General features: G+C 39.0%; 1 long non-coding RNA gene and 1 pseudogene across 2 annotated transcripts; one reads left to right on the top strand and one right to left on the bottom strand.

The window, feature by feature from the left end:
- Nucleotides 1-5,309: 5,309 nt before the first annotated feature.
- On the bottom strand, nt 5,310-13,382 carry LOC108350998 (uncharacterized). The gene is made up of 3 exons (XR_015620296.1): nt 13,265-13,382; nt 6,051-6,221; nt 5,310-5,617 (listed from the first exon to the last, which is right to left on the bottom strand). It is a non-coding gene; the product is annotated as an uncharacterized LOC108350998 (long non-coding RNA).
- Nucleotides 13,383-17,233: 3,851 nt separating this feature from the next.
- On the top strand, nt 17,234-17,974 carry C5h9orf85 (similar to human chromosome 9 open reading frame 85; annotated as a pseudogene). The gene has a single exon (XR_015620295.1). The product of XR_015620295.1 is annotated as a similar to human chromosome 9 open reading frame 85 (transcript).
- The last annotated feature ends 8,294 nt before the right edge of the window (nt 17,975-26,268 follow it).

The following is a 26,268-nucleotide window of genomic DNA, read 5'->3' as shown; positions in this document are numbered from 1 at the left end:
CTGAGCTGTTCCCACAGCAGGAGAAATCTTCCAGGCTCTCCACTCCATTTTGTCCTCGTGCATTCTCGATGAGGTCAGTGGGTAGTTAGATTAAGTAGCTACTATTACATTTCTTAAGTACAGCTCTCTAGACATACCCTTTCTTCTCAACTGCACCCACTTAACTAGATAATTAATACATACATGGTGTTTTGACAGTGACAGGTTAATTACCTTAAAAACAAGTATGTGGAACATATGCAGAAAGCAAATTTCTCTCTTGAATTTTACTAGAAATAGCATAAGGGGGGAGGCGTGCCTGTATGGTTTCAAGTAGACAGGAGAGGAACGGAGAAAAGTTAGCGATGAATAACGCAAAGTGGTGACTGCTGGAGTGTTTGCTAACTCGGATGGGATTACGAAATCGTGCATCTCAGAGTTGGAAAGGATCTCAAGGGACAGCCTGGAGCAGGGCCCGGCCTTCAGGCAACATCATTATCCTCATTTCCAGATGAGGCAAGAAGGCCCAGGAAGGTTACACAATCTGTCTGAGGCCAATGGCTGACAGGTAGGTACCAGAAGAAAGACCGGCAGTTTTTCTAGCAGTTTTTCTTTGTATGCTTAAAGCCTTTAGTCTTGGTATGAATTTAGAGTACACCTCAGAAGTCACAAAGCCCCTGGTTTCCTCTGAAAACGTCACTTAAGGAAGCAGATACAGCGTTTCCCCTTGGAGGTTCTTTTCAGAAAGAACTTTTATCCTCAAGATGTCAAAGACAGTGTGAGCATTTTTGTTGTTTGCTTGTTTTTAATCAGTGTTCAATTCTTTTTCTCCTATAGTGGCATAACAGTGTGGAAAAACATGAAATCCTAGTGGTACTGGCCAGAGATTTCCTACGTGTGATGAATACATTTGTGTATGGCTTGACTCAAGAAGGATGGGGCGCTAATGACAGGGTAACAAACCTAGTGAAGGAGGCAAGCCCTATAAACGATGACCACTGGAGATCATGTCATGCATACTTAATGGGTTGTCACATGGATTGATTTTTACAATGACTTGGGTGAAGTCTAGAATTCTGAAATTCTCTTTTAAAATTTGGGATATGCATGGATTATATATTAGCAGGTATCAGTGAATGCTCCAGCTGGGCCCTTGCATGTTCCCCAAATACTCATGTAGTCAAGGTCTGGTTCCCAGTCTACAGAACCATTAGGATGTGGTGAAATGTCTGTGTGGGGCCCAATTGCAAGAAGTTTGGTTACTTAGGAATTGACTTTGGAAAGAATATTTCATCCTTTATTTTTGATTCCTGCCACCCTGAAAGGAACAGACCTCTTTCTTGTGAACTCAAGTCAAAATATACTGTGTCCTGACTCACTGAGAGCGATGGCAACAGCAACCAAACAGTATAACCTCCGAAAGAACTAGCCAGACAAGCTGCTTCTTTCTCTAAGTTGATTGTCTCAGGTGCTTTGCCACATTAACTGAAAACCAATGGACACCGTGTACTATCTTGATAAATTCTCATAACATGCACGTTACCAAGCCCAACGTCTCTTTATTCCTATCCCCTCTTACGGTTTTCTAATAATTACCATATGTTCCATATTTAGGTTATCAAGGGTTTAGTAATTTCTCACAAGAAATTAAATTTGATATCTTCCCTCCACTTGGGAACTCCAGACCACAAATGAAGGAAAGCAAGGTTCCTTCAATTTATTAAAATTATGTGCATTATTTTGGTTAAGTAATAGCATCTAAATTATGCTGAGCCTCCCCATGGTATCTCTCCGAAGGGACTCATGTCTAGATCTAGAGAAACAATTGAGAAGCAATTTAATTCTTCAGTTCACTGGCAAGTGCAAAGTAAACCTTAACTATTTCTGGTTTTTTTTTTCAAAAATACTCCAAAGATCTTTTCCTTTCTATTGCTTTCTACAACTCGTGCAAACATGGTCTATTTGGTTGAGTTTTATTTCGCTCCCCTCTGCTTTCTGGCTTAATTCTTTAACTTGCCTGGAAGATTCCTTTATTGATTGTTGAGGTCTTTGGTGGAAGTTTGTGCAGCCAAGGATGCAATTCTAAAACCAATTCAGGGAGCATGAAGCCATTCTGTTCAAAAAGAGATGATGGTGTCATTCTTGGCAGGAGATAAATATTTCACCATGTACCTTGAAGGTAATCTTGAGACACTGCTCAAAAGCTTTCATTCTGTGGGTCTGTGGGCTGAACCGCTTCTGATTCCCACATAGTGTGGGAATGAAGGAACTTTATATTTATAGTCAGACAGTTTCCTGTGATCTTTGGGGATCAAGTTTCCTAATCTATCAAAATTGCTCCTCACGCAACAAAAAAGTTTAATGCCACCTTTGAAAATTTACCCAAATTGAATTCAGTTCGATCTAACGATATAGCGCAACAATTTTGCTGGTGAAAGAGATGTCACTAGATTTTAAAATCAGTGTCATTGTCACTGAATCAACAGAAAGAGTGACGCATGGGATCTGGAGCAGGTGTTCATGTGAATCTTCAGCCTGAGCAGCAGTTGGGAGTTTTGCAGAGTATTATTAATTCAGGAGTCAGTAATTATCCTTTTAATAAGTATTATTAATAGTATGCTATTGGTAATTTAGCGCAATTATATGATGCTGTATGGTTTAGCCTATGAATGTGTAAGCTAGAAGCTATTATACAAAGATAAACTTAAAAATTTATAGGATAAAGCTAAACTAAAAATCATGCACACACACACACACACAGAGAGAGAGAGAGAGAGAGAGAGAGAGAGAGAGAGAGAGAGAGAGAGAGAGAGGAGAGGAGAGAGACTCTTTGTATTAAATATAAATGTTTAGTAACATTTGAGATCAGCCATAAATCTCTGCTTTAAACTTCACTTCATTCTAAGAAATATGTAAGTTGGAGCTTTTGTTGTGAAAGTTATATTGGCCATTGCAGTTCAGTGCATTTAGTACATCTCTAATAACTCTGAGGCTATGCACCTCTAGTTTTTAAAACATGCAGACCAAACAAACTAAAAGCTAATGCTGTACAGTAATATTTCTTGCAAATAATTTTGGTTTTGGAATCACAGTCAAGGTTGTACGGGTGTGTGCACGTGCAAGGGTGCACAGAGGCTAAAACAGTATCCCTGAACTCAAGATATGACTGAGAAAGGTCTTGAACTCCCAGTCTACCCGCCTGAGTGGTGGGATTACAAGCAACAACCACCCCAATCAGCTTTGTACAAGTATTTTTTTAAAAAAAATCTAACATAGCAATTCATGTGTCCATGAAAATATACTGCAAACATCTCCCTAAGAACTCTGACAAATTTCAAATTTTGGACTCAGGGTCTTTTGAAAAGTGCAGCTGTGTGGTTACTGTGTCTTCATTCAGGAGAGAATCTGTTGGCTGCATTGGCAGCTTTGATTTGGGATTAATCTAGATTTCCTGGATGTAATTCCCATAAGAATGGATGACTGTACATTCGTTTGACAGAGTCTCTCGGGGTTTCTAAGAGACATGCACAGGGAAGTGAGTGTGAAATGAGAGAACTCCTGCAGACAGAGGCAGCCATGCAGAATCCTCCCAGGGCTATTGTGAGAGCTGGGCTGTGGGACTTTTAAACCCTCTCCTGAGCTTCCCATTCTCTGCTCCTGGAAGAGCAGACATCATCCTCAACAGGAGAAAGGAGATTATCAGAAAGCAATGCCTGCTGGGGCATGAATGGATCATACTGACAAAAACTGGGCCTCATGTGTCTGTGACAGTTAATTTTATGTGTCAGTTTGGCTAGGTCACAGTTACCCAAAATTTTGGACAAATATTACTGTGGATTTTGGGAGTGATTTTTTTTGAAAGATGAGTCTGATGTTTACATTGGTAGACTTTGAATAAATTTACCCTTCCTGTTGGGAGTAGACATCACTCAGTCAGTTGGAAGCCTTAGTATAAAAGATTGATCTCCCTGGAAGACAAAACCATTTTGTCAGCAGATAACTCTTCAACAGGTCTCTAGCCTGTCCTGCAGATTTTTGAATTCCTCAAGTTTCTCCAGTGTGTGAGCCAAGAACTTAAAATAACAAATGTTGTTGGTTCTGTTTCTCTGGAGAATCCTAACTCATTCTGCATGCAACTAGTGTTGCTTTGAACAACATGAAGCAAACATGTGCTTGAGACATCGTTGAAGACGTTAGGTCACATTGAACAGATAGGTCACAGTGGATGCTCAAACCTCGACTGATACCTTTTAGGTTATTAAAAGTATCCTGATACATAGGCCCAAGATTCTAAGTTAGCAAATTTGAGTGGGACCCAGGCATCTACAAACAATGTTTAAAGAGCTCACCAGCTCCCAAGTAATGCTATCTACAGCCATAATCGTTGGGTAAAACAATAGCCATCCCTGAGGGCTATATAAATAGGAATGACCCTCTGATCTAAAACAGATAATCTTAATACACAGTAATCTATTGGAAGAATTTTAAATGAGAAATATAATACTTGGCCCTTTGTAGGGCACATCAGCATCCTATGTAAGACTGAACCATCATTTATGCTCTCATCTAAAAAGACTTATTATGTAAGTATTATGTTCCAGATTTTAGACTGGGATCTGACTGACAATAGTTTTAATAAAATTTGGTGTGTAGATTTTAAGGGCTTAAAGACATGTACTTTACAAGTATCACATTTATTTATTGAATTTGTAGGTGCTTGAGTCATGTGTATGTTTGAAAACTCTTTATTCTAGTTATATTTATTCTAAATATTAGCTTTCAGTTAAAAACTGGTAGAATAAAGGCCTGAACTTATATGATATCTGCAGTCTTAAACATCAAATATATGATCACGCATAGTATAATCTTGGATTTCAATAATCCCAGAAATTGTGGGACATTTAAAAAGGATTGGTAGAGAAAGCCATTGGAATGTACCCCTCCAAACCAAACCAAACCAAACCAAACCAAACCAAACCAAACATAGAATTAACTTTAAAGCAATATCCCTTTTCGTTCCCATGATGTTAGGACACTAAGCAGGTTATCTTAGAATCCCAAAATAGCTGTGGACATTTTTGACATTAGGATATTAACTTGCAAAAATGATTCAGAAAAATCCCTTTTCATGGTTTAATAGTTGTTTTGCAGCTGGAGTAGGACACAATAAGGAGAACACACTACGCTCGAAAAGACTTTGGAGATAAGCACATCTGAAGCTCTCAGTCAAGAGAAGGGGCTGGTGCTGAAGGAGACAGTGTGTGGGTGAAGATGCTCATTGAGTTAGCAGTAGTTGAAACAACCTCAAACGCAATGTGTTCTAACAACTGTACGCTCACATGGTAAACCCTTTATTGGGCATTTTGATTGTTATAATCCGCCTTACTCATCAAAATTGCTCCTTTCAAGGATAGAGTCAGGAGTCCATCTGGTTTCATAAAATTAAGAAAAGAGATCAATTAACGTAATAAGATAGATGCTTTATAGTGACAACTAACCACTATCACTCTAAAGAGAAACATTAATTTTTAGTAGCTTTAAGGGGATATGAATTAGGATAGCATTTGACTTCTGGTAGATGCTGAAGGAGGAGGAGCTTCTGGTAGATGCTGAAGGAGGAAGGAACTTCTGGTAGATGCTGAAGGAGGGAGGAGCTTCCTTGTAGATCTGAAGGAGGAGGAGCTTCCTGGTAGATGCTGGAGGAGGAGGAGCTTCCTGGTAGATGCTGAAGGAGGAGGAACTTCTGGTAGATGCTGAAGGAGGGAGGAGCTTCCTTGTAGATCTGAAGGAGGAGGAGCTTCCTGGTAGATGCTGGAGGAGGAGGAGCTTCTGGTAGATGCTGAAGGAGGAAGGAACTTCTGGTAGATGCTGAAGGAGGGAGGAGCTTCCTTGTAGATCTGAAGGAGGAGGAGCTTCCTGGTAGATGCTGGAGGAGGAGGAGCTTCCTGGTAGATGCTGAAGGAGGAGGAACTTCTGGTAGATGCTGAAGGAGGGAGGAGCTTCCTTGTAGATCTGAAGGAGGAGGAGCTTCCTGGTAGATGCTGGAGGAGGAGGAGCTTCCTGGTAGATGCTGAAGGAGGAGGAGCTTCCTGATAGATGCTGAAGGAGGGAGGAGCTTCCTGGTAGAGTTTGCTTTTTTTTTGGAACTGAGTTTTGGTTTCCAGCCAACTTCCCTCAAGTTTTCAGTCTTCATCATCCTGGCTCCACGTTTATATTAATAGGAGATGTGATCCTAAGATGTCCTTAGATGAAAAGGAAAATGAATTTGTTAAGCCCGAAACATCTTCTACACGAAGGGAACAAATGAATAGAGAGCAGGAAGAAGGAATGGGTGGACTGCGAAAGATATTCAGTGCAGAGATTCTCGATTTCTCTCTGCAAATGGGCTACCTGCAATATCTTGTATCTTCTGATTCTGAAACCAATTGATAATGGTTTCATTCCCAGCCAAAAGAGTCCTTATAATTATTTTCTCGGGCGGTAGGGAGATTTTCAACAGGTTTGGAGGATATGTATCTACTCAGAAAGCCCAATCCCCAACTCTGTGAATGTACTGGAAGCTTACTGATTTGTATATTTGTATTCCATGTTGACAATGGCGTCCCAGAGATAAGTATTTACAATTGCTTTAAATCCCTTCATTCAAATGTGGGAGCTGAAGTCAGCATAAAACAAGCAAACAAGGCAGCATGAGCAGGCTATGCCTCAGAGAGCTGGTTATTATATCACATGCACTGATTTATAGGTTCAGTCTGCCTTTCCCTAAAGTCTAGTTATTTAACAGCTGTCGTGAATCAGCCGGATAGAGGATTAAGGGGGGGGCAGGAAGGAGGAGAAGGTTAAAAGAAAAAAAACCAAAAACACTTTAATCTTATTCTACAATGGTGGAACAAGTTGAGTCAGGTCTCCTAAGGTAATTTTGGTGCTCTGAGGCTTCTTAAGGGGAAGCATTGTTTAACTGGAAGGTAAAGCAGCTTTTCCTAGATCACTGGGCTGTGTTTATGTTCACACTGTCTGTGAGGGAGGAAGAGCTGGACATAGGCTAGAAAGCGATGCACCAGTCTTCACTGAACATCAGTTTAAACAGTGTTCTCCAGAAGTGTAGGTGAGAATATGAAGATTTAAGAGCATGCAGTATACAGCAGCCAAGGTACCACACAGAAATCCAGGAAGCATTTTGTTGGACTAGTTCCCATACAAAACTCCAGGTGGCATATAGTTAGAGTCACCTGGATTGCATTCAATCTTGACGCCTGTCTTAGATGGCAATGGTCTTGAAGGACTTAAAAGGTAGAGGCATAAGACTGAACCCCCAGTGAACGTGATTGTTGTGGGGAGGGTGGTAATGGGGGTAGGATGGGGAGGGGAAGCCTATATAGAAAGGGAGGGGGATGTTGGCCCAGAAACCGGGAAGGGGAATAATAATCAAAATGTAAATAAGAAATACTCAAGTTAATAAAGATAAAAAAAGGTAGAGGAATACTTTTGCAAGATTTTTGAATTTGGGGGTTTTCAGAAGAAAAGACAACCTACTGAGAATGTCTACAAGTCTCTTCTGAGAGGGGACTATGGTACCTTTTACAAGAATGAAGCCCACTCTATCTTATTTCTCTAACTTACTTCTTTCCCTCGAATGGCTAGTCTGGGTAAGTTTCATCCTTTGCATACAGGACAATTGGACACATACTAACAGAGAGCATGACAAAAGCTCACTACTGAGTGTTACTGCTGTAGGCATGCGAAGTTCTCACAACCCCTCTGTGTGGTGGGTATAATTTTATTTTATAAGTGAGTAAAACAGTGCAGGCTTGGAGGCTACATATAACAGTCTTGATCGCTTACAGGTGCTAAAGGCCATCTGCTTTTCTAGATATTTCTAGTGTCATTCCCAACACTCTATTCTCTCTACCAAATGGGCACACATCTAAGCAAGAAATTGTATCTTAAACTCTGTTATACATTCAAACATTTATAAAATAAAGTAATTAAAGTAAAATAAAATATTAAAGTTTTATGTATGTATGTATGTATGTATGTATGTATGTATCTGTTTGTGGCAAACACGCCACAGTGCATGTATAGAGCTCAGGGAACTGTTTGCAGGAGTGGGATTTCTCCTTCCATCACTTGGCTCCTGGGATTAAAATCAGGTTGTGAGGCTTGGCAGTAATCACCTTTACCTGTTGAGACATCTTGTCAGCCTCCCTGCAAACATTTGCAACCATTACCTTTCCGCTCAATTAATGCTGTATTTTCACTGTCTCCTGGTGACCTTTAAAATAGAAACTAGACTGCTTAATATTTCCACACATTGTCTTCTTGCTAATGGCACCTGGCAAGAAAAAAAGTGTGGAATTCTTCGACAATGAGGCAACGTTTGTGCTGCACCTGGAGAAAGGGAAGCTCACCAGAAGGCAGGAAGGAGAATGTAGATCTCAAAAAGCTGTTTCAGTCTGTGGGAAAACATGGAGGGGCAAGTGAGAAGTTGGTGGAGCGGATAGTGCTGGAAACCAGAGTGTTTGTTTGGGATAGGGCTTTGTTAACTTGCTGGGTGTTTTTGGTCTTTTGGAACATGAACAAGACTTTGAAAGCCATTGGAAAGGCTAAATTGATCACACTTTGTTTTGTTTGTAGAAGGTAATTCTGGCAATGATTCAGAGGATGAATACTAGACCAGCTAACCGTGAGGATGACAAGTTTGATAGTTTTGCAAGAAGAAGAAGAAAGATGAAGGAGAATAGTAAAAGACGTATCAGATAAATAGAACCCCAGGGACAAGACAAGGGAGAAAGCCTGAAATGAGTATTAGCATAGATTAGTGACTTGAAGTAACTTGAACATTGATGGCTTGGAAGAAATTGAAGAAGAGGAACGGAGGGTGGCCTGGGTGTGCCAATAAAAGTTATAGTGTGTTCTGTATGAGCACAGACATGAATATTAACTTCTCTTAAATTAGTTTGACTCCATTATTTGAAACTGATGGTCTAATTTAACTTAACAATATGTTGAGAGAGAGAGAGAGAGAGAGAGAGAGAGAGAGAGAGAGAGAGAATGATATTACCTAAAATCTCCATTCCCTCTGGAATTTCAATTATAAAATCAGAAAAAAATCATGAAGTAAAAATAATGAATATTCTTAATACTATATTTTGTGACAGAATGAGATATTTTAAAGTAACTACCTCTCTTTATAGTGATATAGCTAGAAGACAGTTCCAGTAAGGGACGTGTGTTTGTTGTGTCATCACAACATGTTGTGTGTGTTTGTTGGTGCCTCAACATAAGATCAATTAAGGGAAAGTCTGGCTATAGATTTGGGGGAATTTTGTATCAGAAAGAATTTGCTAAAATCAACTATCACATTTGAATTTTATATTCAAATATGAAAATAATGTAGCACACTGTCAAGAGTAGTGCATATTCTACTCAAGTTAAAACTCTAGCTGGCCTCTGAGCCTAATGATGCATTCCTTTAATTCCAGCATTTGGGAGAGAAACAAGCAGATAGAACTCTGTGAGGCTGCGGCCAGAGTCTTCTACATAATGAGTCCCAGGCCATCCAGGACTTCATATTAAGATCCCATATCAAGCTATCCAACCAAGCAACTGAGGCATAGGTACATACAGAGCCTGTGCATGCATACACACATAAACACAGGTACACAGTATACCACCATTACCATAAAGAAAACAAAACAAACAAACAAACAAAAACCCTTTGATTGATACCAACTTGAGTGGCAGAGGTAGGTAGAGCTCCAGGTAAGCTGGGTCAACATCTGGGTCATCCAAACAAAAACTGAACAGAGAAATGCTGGCGCCAACTGATGTTATAAATCAAATGGACCCAACACATTTACTGAACATTCCAACAAAACATAAAAGATTATATTTTTCTTCTCTGCCCCACAGAGAACTTTCTCCTGAATTTTTCACATACTCAGACAAAAAGCGAGTCTCAACATATACAAGAAAAAATGAAATTGTACCACACACCCTATCTGACCACTACAGATTAAAGCTGGATATCAAAAAGAGCAGAAACAGCAGGAAGCTTACAAACTCATGGAAACTGAACAACTTTACTGAATGGAAAATGAGTCAAGACAGAAATTAAGAAAAAAATTAAAGACTTTCTAGTATTGAATGAAAATGAATACACAACATATCCAAATTTACAGGAAATAGTGAAGGCTGTTCTAAAAGGCAAGTTGATTGCACTCAGTTAAAAAGCATATATAATATGTAGCTCAGATTTAACTTAGGTGTAGATGCTTTAATAAAGTGTAAACTTTGCCATCCCCCTAGTGATTCACTCAGCAGCATTACTATCACGGTCAACAACAGACGCTGTGGCATGGACTCCATTCCAAAGCAGCTAAACCAAAATTCCAAGGACTGAACTCCAGGTCGCAGCATCTTCCCAAAATCTTAACGATGGAGAACCCCAAGTGTCATGTCATCTGACTGAGAATAAGATCAAATGGACAACATGGAGGCAAGTCAAGACAAAGAGACTAACTGAGGCCTTAAAAATGTGCTGTAATCCAATAGGATCAGCATCCCTGTAGAAAAGAACAGGATTCTCTCTCCCTCCCTCCCATCTTCCTCTCTCCCCTCCTCTCTCTCATCATACAAGTTCTAGAATAAGAAGGTAGCCAGCTGCAACTGGTAACTCTCACCAGACACTGAACCAGCTGACTTAAGCTTTTGACTTTTCAAGCCACCAGGGATGGAGGAAAAACGCTCTTATTATTTAAGCCACCAAGACTACACTCTTTAACTTCTTGGATGATTTGTCAATTAGAAGGCAGCATTACTATTAAACATTGGATTTTGTATGCTGTCTTGGAAAGTTCACACTGTTACTCACCAAATAAATGTTTTATTTTTTAATCATAGTTAAGTATAAATCCTATTTGTAAGAGGGAAGTGACTCAGAGGATGTTAGTAATAAAACTCATTACTTCAAATATACCCAGGTGGAGGCAGCGTTTAATATTCATCTGTTATTTCTAGGTGTTTTAATGAACACAAATGTCCTGTGCAGAATAAAACAGAAGCATGTTTAGAATAATATGGCAGTGACACTTCAGCAGCTAAATATGATTTTATCAGCAATAGTAAGAACCAATAGGCTTCTTTCCTCTTTAGAAGAAATTTAATTACTTTCCTTGGGAATTGGAAACTTTCTGAAATATTTTTTAAGATGGGTTTCTTTGCATGTGTGTGTGTGTGTGTGTGTGTGTGTGTGTGTGTGTGTGTGTGTGTGTGTGTGTGTGCCTGTGCACGCAAGTCCCTGTGTAGGACTATATGTTATAGGTATATGAATTCCAACAGAGGCCAGAGGAGGGTGTCAGGAAATCTCTGTAATACATAATTAATTTCCACATTGAGTTAGGCAATGAAATATATTATTTAGAAATCAGTGTGATTTTTCCATGTGTTTCAAAAGGCATACAATTTTTGAGGAACTTAAATACTTAAAATAGAAACCATAAAGTAACTTCCTACTTAAAGATTTGAAAATACTTGGAGTACTATTTTTACTATATTAATTTATTAATGTATGCTCTAACACTTAGAACCTAATAATTTTATATGGCTAAGACATTATTATAAAAATTTTAGAAAATTATGTGAATGAAACAGATAACCTAGTGAGTATTTAATTTAAGGAAATACACATACACGAACATATATATTATATAGACAAGTGGAATTATTTTAAGGTCTAAGGAAGAATAAATTTTTTTCCAAATGAGGAATCAGGAAACTTTCTTTGTGGAAAAGAGAGAATCTGAGCCTAGTGTGGGATTTAGAGATAATTTAGACATACCATTTTATTGGGAGGAATCGAATATGGTCAGTGCAATGCCTGTAAGTCCCTTACACACCAGTTCTTCAGGGCCTTGTAATTTTTTATTTTTGGATAGGCCGTAACCTAAAAAAAATATCTGAAACCAGAAGTTCAGTTTATCCTTCACAGCTTTTCAATCGTACATTAATTTCCATCCCTTTTTGCTGTCACTAACATTGCTATGTCGTAACTGTTTGAAGTCATGAAATCGAGCAGAAAACCACGAAGCTACCAGCCCATTTTAACCCTTTGTATCTTCATTTGAAAGCACTGTTACCAATGCTTCACAGCTCACAGAATAGTGGAAAGATTTCACGAAGAGACAGAACAGAAGACAGAGCATGGTACCTGGCTTACATTGCAAATGCAGTGAGTGTTCATGGGTCTCGCTGGCAGTCTTTTTCAAGCACGTCCTGGATTTATTTTCTTCTTTGTTCACATAAGATCAATTATTTTGGGACTTCTGCCAGTATTATCAGTGGCTCTGACCAACCCAGTAGCCCATTAGTTTTTTGTTTTGTCTTGTTTTTTGTTTTTCTGTGCCTCCTCACAATCTGCTGGAAAAAATCATGTGGTGGTGGATTTGGTGTCTTACCAAAATCATAGACATCCATTACCCACAGTGCCATTCGTCAATGCTGTGGTTTATCACTGTTCACTTTTATTCCTTAATTGCAGCAAGCTTTTCCTACTTAGGCTACTTCCATACAAAAGCTACGGAAGGAAGGATGGGTTAATATGGCCTCACATTTGGAAGATGAAGCCCATTGTGGTGGGAGAAGTGTACAGCAGGGGCATGAGGCAGCCGGCCACACTGCATCTACATCCGAGCGGCAGAGATCAATGGAAGCTGGTTCTCAGCTGGTGTTCTTTCTCCTCAGCTCAAGACTCCAACCCATGAAGTCATGCCGACTGCACTCAGGTTGGGCCTTCCAACCTCAACCCAGTCTCTAAACTCCTTCACATCTATCCAGAGGCGTATCTCCCGCATTGTTCTAGATCTGTCAAATTGGCGATCAGTATTCACCGTCACAAGTCAACCCTTTGTCTACCTGACAACCAATCGTGTTACTTTTAAGCCACAATCCTCTACTCTTCATCCCCAGAAGCTCATGTCATCTCACAGCACAGCATGCATGTTGCCCGATCGCCAAAATCCCATAGTCTAACAGTTCAAACACTGTTCAAAGTTAATGTGGAGTGTTTCCTGAAACTCAGGCAACCTTTCAACAGTGAGTGAGAGTAACTTCAGAATTACACACTACCAAAATAAAACGGCATTCCCGTCCTCAGAAGAGTCAGAGCATGGCAGGAGAAAAACGTGAATCAAAACAAAACTAAAACCCAGCAGGGAAAACACCAAGTCCTGCAGTAGCATGCTGTGCTAATGCCTTTAATAGGCTGAGCTGCTTCCTCAGCGCTCACCTTGCCTGCAGTAGTAGACTCTCTCCTCTCTTCAGCGAGTGACACATTTTTCACATCTTTTCTCTCCCACGGTTGCTTTCTCTCTCTGCAGACTTGGATACACGCAGTGAGCAGAAACCATAACACAGACTGGATGGTATCTGCCTTGACATTTCCCCTGCCAAACACATTAGTTCATCACTTTCCAAGTTAGCTTCACTCAAGTTGTCAGGACATGAACAAAACGTAGCCAGACCCTTTGCCAGAATAGCACACGAATGACACCAGCCCAGTTCTCAATAGAATCCTTGTTTCTCTCAGACCTCCATTTGTCTACGTTTTTCTTAACATTCTAGACTTTCTAACTCCTTCTACTCCAAGTTCCATTAAGCTAAGCTTACAGCAGTTTATGGCTACTCTATCCCGCAGTTCCAAATTCTTTCCCACATTTCTTGCAAATCTGTTCCTAAAAATCCCAAGAACAGGTTTGTCATCACAACAATGATATCATTCTTGGTACCTATTTTCTCTATGATTTTCTCTTTTCTGTGATTAAGTACTTGACAAAAATGACTTAAGGCAGGAAACATTTATTTTGGCTCATAGTTTGAGGACACAGTCATGGTAGTGAAGGTCTGATGGTAGCAGAAAGAGGCATCTAGTCACAGTATATCCAGAGTCAGTGAGATATTAATGCTGGTGGGCAGGTAATGGTGTTCTAAGAAACACACACACACACACACACACACACACACACACACACACACACACACACACGATGATCCTGGAAACACTAATACCCATGTATGTACCTATGTTACCTTCAAACAAATCAGACATTTACACTAAAAATTATGGCAAGCAAGGAGAAGAAAAGCTATCACAATCAAAGATGCTTTCCTTTTAAGTCTGCATTAACTAACAGGTTGAAAAGGGAGAGTGCTAGAAAGATGATTTTTTGACGACACTAATCCACTTTCCCTGTTCTAGCAAGAATAAAGTGCACAAGTCTATACAAGCTAAGTGTTCTCATGGCTGTGTTTTAAACATTACATTTTTGAAATAGTTTTTGTGTGTATTAAAAGCATACAAGACAATCTTACAGATTATACATAGAAAGTTATTAAAAAACAATCACTGTATGAACAAAGTTAACGTATCTGTCTGCCACCCCTGCATGCTCCCCACACATACAACACACACACACACACACACACACACACACAGTCACACACACACACTCACACACACACACACACACACACAAACTTGCACCTATCTTTTTCTGATAAGATTATATTATACCCTGTTTAGCACAAATTCTAAATGCATTATGATTTTAAAATAAAACTTTCCATATTCAGAGTAATATTAAACAGTAAATGAAAACATCCTAGAATATAGAGCCCTTTTGAGACTTTCAGCAGCACCTTTTCTCTTCCCTTTAAACAAAAGATTCTGCATTCCTATTGCAGGAGACCTCAGAGGTCAGGTAGCTGGCTCTGCCTTTAATAAACACACAAACTACAAGGTGGAAGGAGATTTTTGGTTTCCAGATGGTGTGGTACCCTACACTTCCTCCTACAGCACTCACTGTGCAGACACAGTGACCTCCACGCGTCTTTCACCATTACCAAGACCAGCGCTTCTCGGTTCTGGGAGATGAAGCTGTACTGTCTACTGTGGATGCTGCGATCCACCAATCTCTCATTCGCAGCCATGGAACTCATGCTCTGGCTGCTACAATGGCTGGTAACAAGATAAATTCCAACCTCAGATACGCCTTTTTGGTCGAAGGGAACTACTTGCCTCAGCTAAGCAGAACTTTGAGGGGTCATCCCACCTTCCAAATTCTGCAAAGGAAGGACTCACTTCGCCACTAAGGGCTTGCAGGATCTATTTCTGCTTGCCAAGGTCCACTTTCATTTTCTCAAGCTCGTCCCTCCTGACAACACTGCCAACAAACTCTCAGTGTCTCAATCCCTCTCCACATCTCTTTTCTCTGGATTTAGACACAAATGTACCAGCATTGAATTTTTAACAAATTATGCCCTGCATTTTTTTTTCAGTTGACAGTTTGCTGTGCTTACACCCATGAAATGTTTGGTCACTTGCTTTCTTTTTCCTACAGTTACAGCTGCAATTCTGTCTACTCTTATCCATTTCCCATGTGTTCCTTACGTAGTCATGTTTTATACCAAGGAGGCTATTTATGTCTGTTTGCCAAGTTAGCCAGAGAAACCACAATTCTTAAACAAAACACGAAACTCCTCAAAGCTACTCTTTGCTCTGACAATCATTTTCTTTGTCTAGGAGAGAAATACCAAAGCCAGTATTTTCAAGTTGAATCAGTTATCATCCTGGATATTTTCAAGGAAGGTACTAAATCTGTTTTCACCCTGGAATGCTTTGGGGCTAGCTTTTACTTGGAAGTTTTCAGCTTCTAAGCTATCAACTCAGTCCCATTCTTTAACGTGACTTATTATGCCTCATGTTAGCTATAAAAATTATTCTCCGTCATGTTCTTTTAAAGGAATCAAAACTCCTGTAAATATGCAAATGTCTCAGACACAAGTTTCTACTGCCCAAGAACACGTCTGCTGGTGTCAGGGGCATTATTGTAAGGGTACGTTCTGCAACTCATTTGAGAAATATTTGCCTGACTCAATCCTAACATTTGGCTACCGGAGTCAGGAAGATAAAAATTAATACCTCTGAGTCATAAGGTGTGGGTAAGATATATTTTCTCACAAATTGAAAATTGTTCTTATGTAGGTCACTTGATCTTTTTCGAACCTTGTGGAATTCACACTCAGTCTGGAACAATTTCTGGCTACCAGTAATTATTGAGGATCAAGTTTATCATAACTCTGACTGTTCGTTTTCTATATTGTGATATTTTTGTGGGACAACAACCTCTCCCTTACCCTTATTTCCTTGTTTATTGTCACCCTACACACATTTATTAACATAAACTCTATTCTTCAACAGTATTCGCCCAATAGAGCTCAAATGCAAAGGAAAACGGAAACAAATAAGATGAGTGTTTAAAAACCAACTTCTTATCAGAGGGCAAGCCTGGGAAGCCCAGAGCGCAGCTGAACAGAATAACTGGGTTCATAACATGCTGACCCACATATTGCCTGTGCCCCCATGTTCCTGGTGCTCTCTATACCTGGATGTGCAGCTGTACTGAGACAGAAACTCTCGTTACATGGTGTGATTTATACAGCAATATGGTCTCTCAACCTAAGCCAGATCCCCAGTGTTCAGAATCATTTATTACATTTGGCTATGTAGAGGCCCAAGTAACCTCTATAATTCTATGTGTTGTAGTCACCGATTAAAGTTTCCTTTATAGGGGAGTAAACAGGAAGGAAGCAGGCTGGTTGCCGGGCACTAGGAAGTGAAAAGATCTGGGATTTCATGAAAACTGCTTCTTAGTTTTGCTGTCACAGTGTGGTAATACACAAGTTAGCATTGCCAAATCATACTTGTTTTCCAGGGAGATTGGAAATCAAATGTTTATAATAAAAGCAATACAGAAATTATAGCAATCACTCGAATCTTCGTACATTACGTTCAGGCCATCATCACTGTCAACTCTCTGAGTTTCTTCCTGTAGTTTCCCATTTTGTTTCTGTTTCTATCATCACCATACTGGTCCCACTGCCTGTATATGAATAATGTATGCTTCAAGTCTACTGTCCTTTGAGCCACCATCCTTCTACCCTTGAAGTTACAGAGATTCCCCTCCCGGGCCTTCTCTTAGATGTCTCCTTGTCAGCGAGACTTCCCAGGCCACCCTATTTGAAGGTTCACCTCATCTTCCTGCTCATTACCCTTTCCTTGATTGATTTTGCTCAAAAGCACTCATCACCATTATCGTAAACAAATGTCCTCTTTTCCCTGTTTATTTGTCCTTTGTTATATTCCCAGTTTCTAGAGCAATCTCTGACATACTTTTATTTTTTTAATAATTAAAAAGAACTGTAACTTAAGGGCTGCACCAACTTATGGTGCTTGTGTTTTGGTGATGAGTTCCCAGAAAGGCAACGTGACTCAGTCCCGGCCTCAGAAGCACCAGAATACATTCACCTTCAAAAATGACAAGTTTGATAAGAGTGTTCAGACCAAGAAAATTAATGCAAAACTTCATGATGGAGTATGTCAGCGTTGCAAAGAAGTTCTTGAATGGCGTGTAAAATACAGCAAATACAAACCACTGTCAAAGCCTAAGAAATGTGTTAAATGTTTACAGAAGACAGTAAAGGACTCTTACCACATAATGTGTAGACCATGTGCCTGCAAACTTGAAGTTTGTGCAAAATGTGGAAAGGAAGAAGAAATTGTTATTCCGTTTAATAAAGAACCAGAACCTTCAGAAAATACTGAAAGTGAAGGTTCCAACCATAGAAGAAGCTGCAAACGGAAGGAAGACAGTGATGAGGACTTAGATGCTGAGTCTGACTCAGAGGGCGAGGACGAGGACACTCAGGCCTGACCGCAGCTCAGGTGCAGAGGGCGTCGGCAAAGGCTGTTCCAGTAGGCAGAACTGGCTCAGGAGCAACGTCAGTCACTTACAACATTTGAGTATCAGGTTTTCACAGTAACACAAGCTGCATATGCAGAATATGTGTGGGCACACCATGGCATGTCGTATAAAACCTATAGAAATTGTTTAGAAAAACATATTACCTAATGTGTTAAGAATTGGTGGTTGTATCAGAACTCTCTCATGGAAAACTAAGATGACTAGCTCAGAGGACACTTCTGGAGCCTGACCTCGGTGTATGACTTCTTTAGCAAAAGTCCCCTTAAATCTTACCAAGCAAACCGTTACACACACACACACACACACACACACACACACACACACACACACACACATAATCTTATGTAATGATTTTCCTTCAAAAATGTTTTTATATACTTCATCCCATTTTTTTTAACCTTTTCCAGGTTTGGAAATATATTTTTAGAAAAATGCATAGACTGTATAGTTACTATCTAGAAAGGAACATCCAGCATTCATACTGGAGTGGAGACACTTGCAGTCTCAGAAGCCCCTGTGAAGTTCTTCCCCATCCGCTTATCCTTCCCAGACTCCATCATCCTGAGTTGTCACTTTACTGTCAGGCTTTCACTGTAATCAGTGTCAGTTAGCTTCATGTGATTGTTGAAGTCTGTGCCCGTGTGTGTAAAACCCCAAAGCTACAGGAAGTGGCTCTCTTTAACTAGATTCTGAATTTTAATGTTTTACTGTGTTTTCTTTGTGCCTTAAGTTCTACTAATGTATGTATGATTCATATGTACATGTATGTGGGTGTATATATTTGCTGAACCATTGAAATAAATGGGAAGCCGTGAAAAAAAAATAATTAAAAAGAAAATGATGAGTCTGTAAGCCCTCTTTGTTCTGTGATTTGAGCTTTCAATCTGTGAGTTATTTACTTTGAAAATTTAATCACACAACAGAAGGACAGTTCCCGTAGTGAACTTCTAGAGTTTTTCTATCAAAGTAAAGTAACCCGATGATGTCTAGTTTACAGTTAGGCTCACGTAGTTCGGCAACTGCGGCAGACAGCACAGTTTTAGAAAGTTGTGGAACCTTTAGGATTGTGGTCCAGTGAGCAGACGTGGGTTCTGTCTTTGGAAGCTATACTCACCTCTGTTTTTGGCTCTAGCAAGCTGCTGACAGCCATAGGCAGAAGAACCATGTGACATCGTGCCTTCCCTGTCCCATACCAGGCCTTCCCTAGCTGGAGCCAAAGAGCCTTCCTCAAATCATTTCTGCCAGCAAATTCATGACAGTGATGAGAAAAATAAATAGAAATAGAACCATCCATAAAATCAGAGTATTTCTGTGAGTACAGTGAGCCAGGCAAAACCAAACACACCAAACTATGGCTGACTTATCCATATCAGGATGTTTCATTGCCTGCAATTTGATGAAATGCTTAACCAGTAATGACAAGGCCATCACATTTACTCTACTCAGAATAGGCCCTCTTACTCTGCTCTGCTTCAGGCAAAAAGTCTTTAAACTTAGGCTTGCTGCTCAGGAAATTAATATATATTAAACATGTATGTTTATATTTATAAAAGAGATCAAAGGAAGTAATATTAAGACTGATCTTTGGGGAGGAATGAAGTTAATTCACATAGATACTTTCTCTGAAAGTCCTACTACATCATTATTCTGACTCATGGGATTCAATGCTTTGGATGCTATTGCTAATAATTCATGTTCTTTTCTTCCTTCTGTTCTTTCTCCCTTCTGCACCCCGTTTCTTTGACAGGGTGGCCTTGAACTTGCCATTTATCGGAGGACAGCCTTGAACTTCTGATCTTCCTAATCTCTATCTTCTTAGTGTCGGGATTACAAAATTAATATACTTCTTTAAATAATCATTGTGCTAAAGGAGCTTGTTGAAAGCATATACCTCTTAATGAGTATCCCTACTAAGAACGGAGAACTGTGAGAAATGCTTTGGAAATAAATAGAAAACTGGTTTATACACATAAGGAAGAGTGCAATTTCACCAGGTTGACAAAATACATCTTAGTAAAGTTGATATTAGACTACAAACAAGCAATTTCTTCTCCCGAAAGCCTAAAGCCTTCCTAGCCTGTGACTCAATTTCCTACACCAAGGGTCTGTTGTCCCAGTAGTCCCAGTAGCCAAAGGAAGGAAATGCTTGCTCACCTTTGCTGGGTTTAGAATAACTGCTCCACATCAAAGAAGTGACTCACTCTGCCCCCTTGCCAGACCTGGGCTTACTTCCGACCTCCCACCACCCTTTATTGGCTGAGCTACTGTTTGGCTTGAGGGGCCTCCATCAGCAAGTCTGGGTTTGTGGTGTCTGGCACGTTCACCTCCCTGAATGACGAGGCTTCCTGAGGTGGGTTGTTTTGCAGGTTAGAACCTGAAGGTGACCACTGCTCCACCTGACCTCTTGTTCAAGTTATATAATTTAACATCAGGAAGCTCGGCTCATACCATCTCTCCTTGACCAACACAAAAGGAAAGGGAATAATTTGTGTCTGCACTCTTCTTCAAAGTAAATCGCACAAACAGGTCATGAGTTAACCCTAAAGGGTGTGAGTATCTACGGTCATTGGTTTTTGAGAGACACATTGCTGTTGGGAATTCCATAAGTCACCAGATTTTAGAGAGCCCAGAAAGTACTCACACAGTATGGGGCAGGTGGTGGGTGCTCAGAAAATACCCCTGAGGAATATGCTTTGTTTCCTAAATGGAAACCACTTAAAGTAATAACTTCATGTTTCTTAGAAATGAAGAATCCATATTTATTTTACTAAAAGTCCACCATGAAACTCAATAATATGTGGAGTTTAGACGTGGAAAATAGAGGGCTTCTGGCTTATTACAAACCTGGGGCAGATCATGTTTTAATCAAATAAATGTAGTCTGGTGCTAAAGGAACCTGGAATCAGACTGACTGTTCCAGAATCACTTACCAGCAACATGACTGTCGAAGCTTGGCTTCTCTAATCTTCTATTTGGTCATTAAAACAGAGTTAATAGTGACCATTTCTTAAGCTTTATATAAGTTCTAAGTAAGACAATGTAAGTGATGCTTTAAATGCAGACTATTTCCTATTTTGGAAAAAAAGGAGAGTAAGACATGCCACATTCTGCAGGTCAGAGATGGTGCAGAGCAGGTGAAGTACCATGAAAAAGCTTTTCCTCAGTGTGCTTGGCATTATCTAACTTCCTCTTGGTCACAGCATCTTCCTGTCCCTTACCTCTGAATATGGTCTTTTCTGCTCTCATCTTGTGGTACAGTCCTTGACTATTTGCACACAGGGTTTTGTAGAGCAGCATTCAAAGGGCTCGTAGCACACAGTTCCTTCTAGTAATGGTCAGAATGACAACGTGCTTGTGCTTGGCTGCATACTCCTTCAATACTTTGCATGTAAATGTGCACTTCATTTGGCTATCTAGAATATAGAGCTATAACTGGTGTCTATGTAAACTTTGGGATGCTCTCAATGCTGATAAATGCTAAAATCACACCCCTCTAGGACTATATCGATAGTTGCGTGGTCTGTTCATGTTAGAGAGTAGTGTGCCTCTTGCTTGGTCTTTCCTTACAGACAGCCTGGTATTTTTTTTTCCTGGCGTGGCATGCTGATTAATAATGCTGCTGGGGAATTTGGAGAAGAGGTGGTGTGAATGAGTTTATGTATTATCCAGATTACCTCATGATTACTCACAGTTAACTGGAAAATTTCCAACCACTTCTTCTTGATCTTAGCTTCCTGAGCTATTTGACCTGCCATCTGCTATCAAAGCCTGTTTGGAAAGAGCACACTTGAGTACTGATTCATTAAAAAAATGAAATGGAAACTATTAGTGGGAGGATGACATGGAGTAGAAGAAAGTCCTTCAGCAGGGGATCACCTCAGCTTCTATACCAAGTCTATCATTGGAGCATCCCAAGAGAATCTCAGACCTGTGTGATGACAGCAGCCATCGGTCACAATACTGCACACTCAGACTCCACAGTAGAAGGAGTGGCAGTTGCTCCTTGTTTTCTTTTCTTTTGGAGCTATTCTAGTAAGAGCAAATATTCAGAGAAATCAAAAGATTTTTTTTTCTCCAGGTGTCTGTCATTATCCCACAAGGTAGTATGAGAGAAAATGGCAAAAGAGTGCTTTGTCACAAACATAACAGAGTTTCTTTGACTATTTAGACAAAAGGTATTTGCAACCCAACAAGCATTTAAGACTATCCAAATACAGGGATTTTAAGAATTAGAAGAGAAACGCATTGCTTGCATCATAGCAAGGACTCATATTACATTTTACTTTCTCCTTTTTAAATTTGGTTTGTTTGTGCTTTTGGTTGTGTGTTTGTTTATAAGAGACAGAGAGAGAGGCAGAGACAAAGACAGAGACAGGTAGGCAGACAGAGAGAGAGAGAGAGAGAGAGAGAGAGAGAGAGAGAGAGAGAGAGAGAATACTTAACTAAAAATTTCAGGGAAATTGGATACAACAAAAAAGAGAAGTGAAGCTAAAATATCTTATTATTATAATTGGACACATTATTTTCTGAAGATTACAAACCTTAGAAAATTGCCTGTGCTAGTACTTAATAACTCAATGTATCTTTTAAAACTCTGACCAGTGAATCAGTTTTTAAAGGATGATTTTTTTGTTAATATGGAAAACCCCATTTATTTAGAGGTAAGCTGTCTTAATTAAAAATTCAGTGCTGGGACTAGCTGTATGAATATAGGTATGGAATGGAGAGGGTTAAGAGGTTACCTGGACAATCTGACCAGGGAAGATAGCTGACGCAGTATGGCTCAGCCTTCCATATTTTGCGGTCAGTGTTATTTGCCAGCCTTGCCTGGGTAATTACATCAGATTTCCACACCCATGGCTCTGTGGACAGAGAGAAGGTTTTTAGCTCATGCAAGAAGGTTAAGGAAGTCTGACTTGCATAATTGGTGTTCTGTCTTGAAAACATCTATCCATGAGTGCTTAGGTGGGTAATATGCCTGAACTTGCCCTTTGGAGTTTCTTATGCTGGTTAATAGTCACTACCCACGACTATGGCATTTTCGACACTGCAGAAATACAAATCTTTCTTAAGGTCCTTTTCTTTCACCCTCCCCACTTTAAAGATTTCCTCTAAATAATTTTCATAAAATCACATAATACTGGACACTACTGATAATTCTAGTACTTCTCACCTTTATTTATTTTTATAATACACATCTATTTGACTTTAAAATAAACTTTATTTTAAATAAACACCAAAAAAGATGTATTCAAGATTGTGGATTCAGTGTGTTGATTATTTTCCCCAATAATAAACTAAGTGTTAACATGTATCTACTCAAATCATGTAATTTAACTTCAGGAAGTTCTGTTATCGACTACTCTTTAAACTTTTAGCAAAGTTTACCAAATTTTCTATAGGCAGATAGAGTTGATGGTTGGAACCATGCTTTTAGACCCTTAAATCCAGGTCTCTCTCACAAACTAAACTGATTTTGGTTGGGGGTCTATATGGTAAAAGAATAAGAAATCTTCACTTAATAAAATCTTACAGAAAAACCATCCATTGTAAACAACCAAAATGCTCCATCTTCCTATTTAGGAGCGCTTTTACTATTCTTAAATATCTAGCAGGACACAGAGGCTTTAAGAAAATGGTCCTCAGCCAAAGTGCTTGGACAGGGTTCACAAAGATGTCCTAAAGTCATGTATAGTGTTAAGAATGTTGTAGAAACACGAATTCCCCCTGAATTCCCTAAGAGATTTGTAGAAAATACTTTCCTATTGAGAATAGCGTTTTGCTGCCATAAAAGGAAAGGCAATGTTTCTGTGCTCTTGGAATTTGGTTAGGACGCCTTTCTCCAGATGAGTGACGCTATTGTTACAACTGCTGCTGTAGACGTGGAAAGTGAAAGAATTTCATGTCTGGTGTCAATCCTTTGTTCTCCACACAAATGAAGGCATATCGAACAATTTTCAGCTGATAGATCTTCAAAAATATTTTTGCATGGTAGATGAACATATAATTTGGGACACAAAAATTGTGCAAAGATCTAAAAGTTATGTCACAACTATAATAAAACTCCATTTTTAATCTTCAGAGGAATATTTTAGTACTTATCTCAATTAAAATGTATAGCATTAATTGCTGTCCTCATAGATCAGTGCCATGTTCAGTCATCATCAGGGAAGCTAACTCCCACAGCAGATGGGAAAAAAATACAGAGACCCACAGGCAGACATTACACAGAGCTTGAGAGACCTTGTAACTTCCAGGCCTAAATGAAATATCTCTATTAAATCCATCCCCTCAGAGCTCAGGAAACCCCATGGAAGTGGAGACAGAGAAAGTGTAAGTGCCAGAGGGGACGGAGGACATCAAGGAAAAGGTTCTCTAAATCTACATGAGTAAGGCTCATATGCACAGGTCTGCCCCAGGTCCTCTGCATACATACTATGGCTTCCAGTTGAGTGCCTTTTATAGGATTCCTGAGTGGACGAACCAATAGGTGTTTGATTCTCGTGCCTTCTTTTGGGCTCTTTTGGCTTGTTTTGTCTAACTTTGATGAGATAGTCACTGTTTTATCTTATATTTTATTCTGTTTTATTTTAATATTAACTCACTTACCTGTTCTTCTCTAACGTGAGACAAAGGGAGGGGAGGTGGGGAGAAACTGGAGTAGAGAAAAGGGAAGCTGCAGTAAGGATAGGTTATGTGAGGGAAAAAATCTATTTTTAACAAAAGGGAAATGTTTAAAAATTTTAAAAGGAGAAAGGAATAAAATTAATTCTAAACTTTAGCTTCTTCTAGCAATAAATACTGTTCAAACACAGATGTACATGGAGAAAATGGCCGGACCCATGATCTTCTTCAGATACTTTCAGCATTAGTTTCCATTTATTTATCAAGGTTTCATATTTATGTAATTATATTGAACATGATCCAGTGATATCTGCTAAACAATTTACTAATGAAAATTATAAAATACCTCATAGTAAATATTTTTTAACATTGAGCAAACTATTGGAAAAATTTAAAACTACATTTATTTATATTCTTGCTGTAGAAAAAAATGAATAGGGCCACCAACTGATGTCATTCAAAAATAAAATAATATTATGCAAATACATTTATATCAAACTAATGTAAAATCTAGTGAGAAAAGAAAAGGAGCTAAAACAATAAGAGGAAGATAACATTGCAATTTCCTTGGAAGATCTCATTTCTCAATTTCTGGCTTTAGGATTATTGATGGGGAATCAAATCACTTTGTTATCTAAATTTTATAGCAGGAATTTAAAATTGTGGAATAATTTTGTTCAAGAAGATTAATATTAAAATAAGCTGTACTTTTACTATGGAAACAATGACATAGGTAGTGAACTTGTCAGTTATATTTTAGCCATTCCACAGAAACCTGTGTACTTCCTGTATATTAAAAAAATATAGTGTTACCAGAAAATATAAAACAATTTGGAAATCAATGGAATAACTTAGAAATAACATAACTTACAATATTTACATCTTGATTAAAATATTAGGTTCTTCAAGTGGTTATAGAAAACTTATAGTTTCCTTGGGGTGTACAGAAACAAAAAGTTTGAAGACCATTTTTTTGACTGAATTCAGTTTTTTAGATGAAGAATTCTCCATGGAGAGACTGTGACCTGGTGTCACTTCCCCAGGAATAGGTCCAGTGGCTGTCCGCTGAGCATGGTGCCGCCTGGGTCCCTGGAACAGGCTGTCAGGTAGTCAAGGGATGAGCCTGAAGGTCGGCTCATCTATCTGTTTGCTTCACTGAGGTGTGCAGTTGAGTCCAGATTACTTTAGCACAGTCTACATTAATGACAAGAATCTTCTCCAGCTTCCCACGCCAAACTTCCGTGTTTGTCAGATAAAGGAAGTAATCATTCCTTATGAAAGCTAGAAAAGCTTAAGGCAAAAAACTAGAAATAGTTTGAATGAAGACACGAGCTTAAAAGGTTCTTGTACATGTAAAATGGCTGCAGTTTTTAAAGTCATATATAACCATACTGGTATTAAAAGTTTGAAGTTAAGCTTGGTAGTTAAGTTCATGCCAAAGTTGTTCTTGAAGAGAAATAATTCAAAACCTAAAGCTTTACTCTAGTAACATGTAGGAGAGTTTTATCCTGAGTAAATGTAAATTATTTATGATTCAGAAACATTTTAATAGCATCAAAAGTTTATACTTTAAAGACACGAAGTTTAACTATATCTTCCATTTCTTTTATAATTTTTGGCAGAAATTTTTAAAAACCAGAAAGACAAAATTTCCCCAAGTATTTAAAAACAGTTGGACTCTAAACAATTGTAAATGTGTAAAACTGCTTATGATGTTTTATTTAGCACAATTGAAGCATCTCAGCCCTACTGCAGAGCACAGAGAATTTCTGGCTTCTACTTTTGCACATTATAAAATATAAATTTTATCCTGCTCTATCAAGTCTTGATTATATTCAAAAGTGGT

The sequence above is a fragment of the Rattus norvegicus genome, chromosome 5, assembly GCF_021556685.1.
Source record: "Rattus norvegicus strain SHRSP/BbbUtx chromosome 5, alternate assembly SHRSP_T2T, whole genome shotgun sequence".
In the NCBI taxonomy this organism is placed as follows: Eukaryota; Metazoa; Chordata; class Mammalia; order Rodentia; family Muridae; genus Rattus; species Rattus norvegicus.
This window is presented reverse-complemented; position numbering and strand designations above follow the sequence as displayed.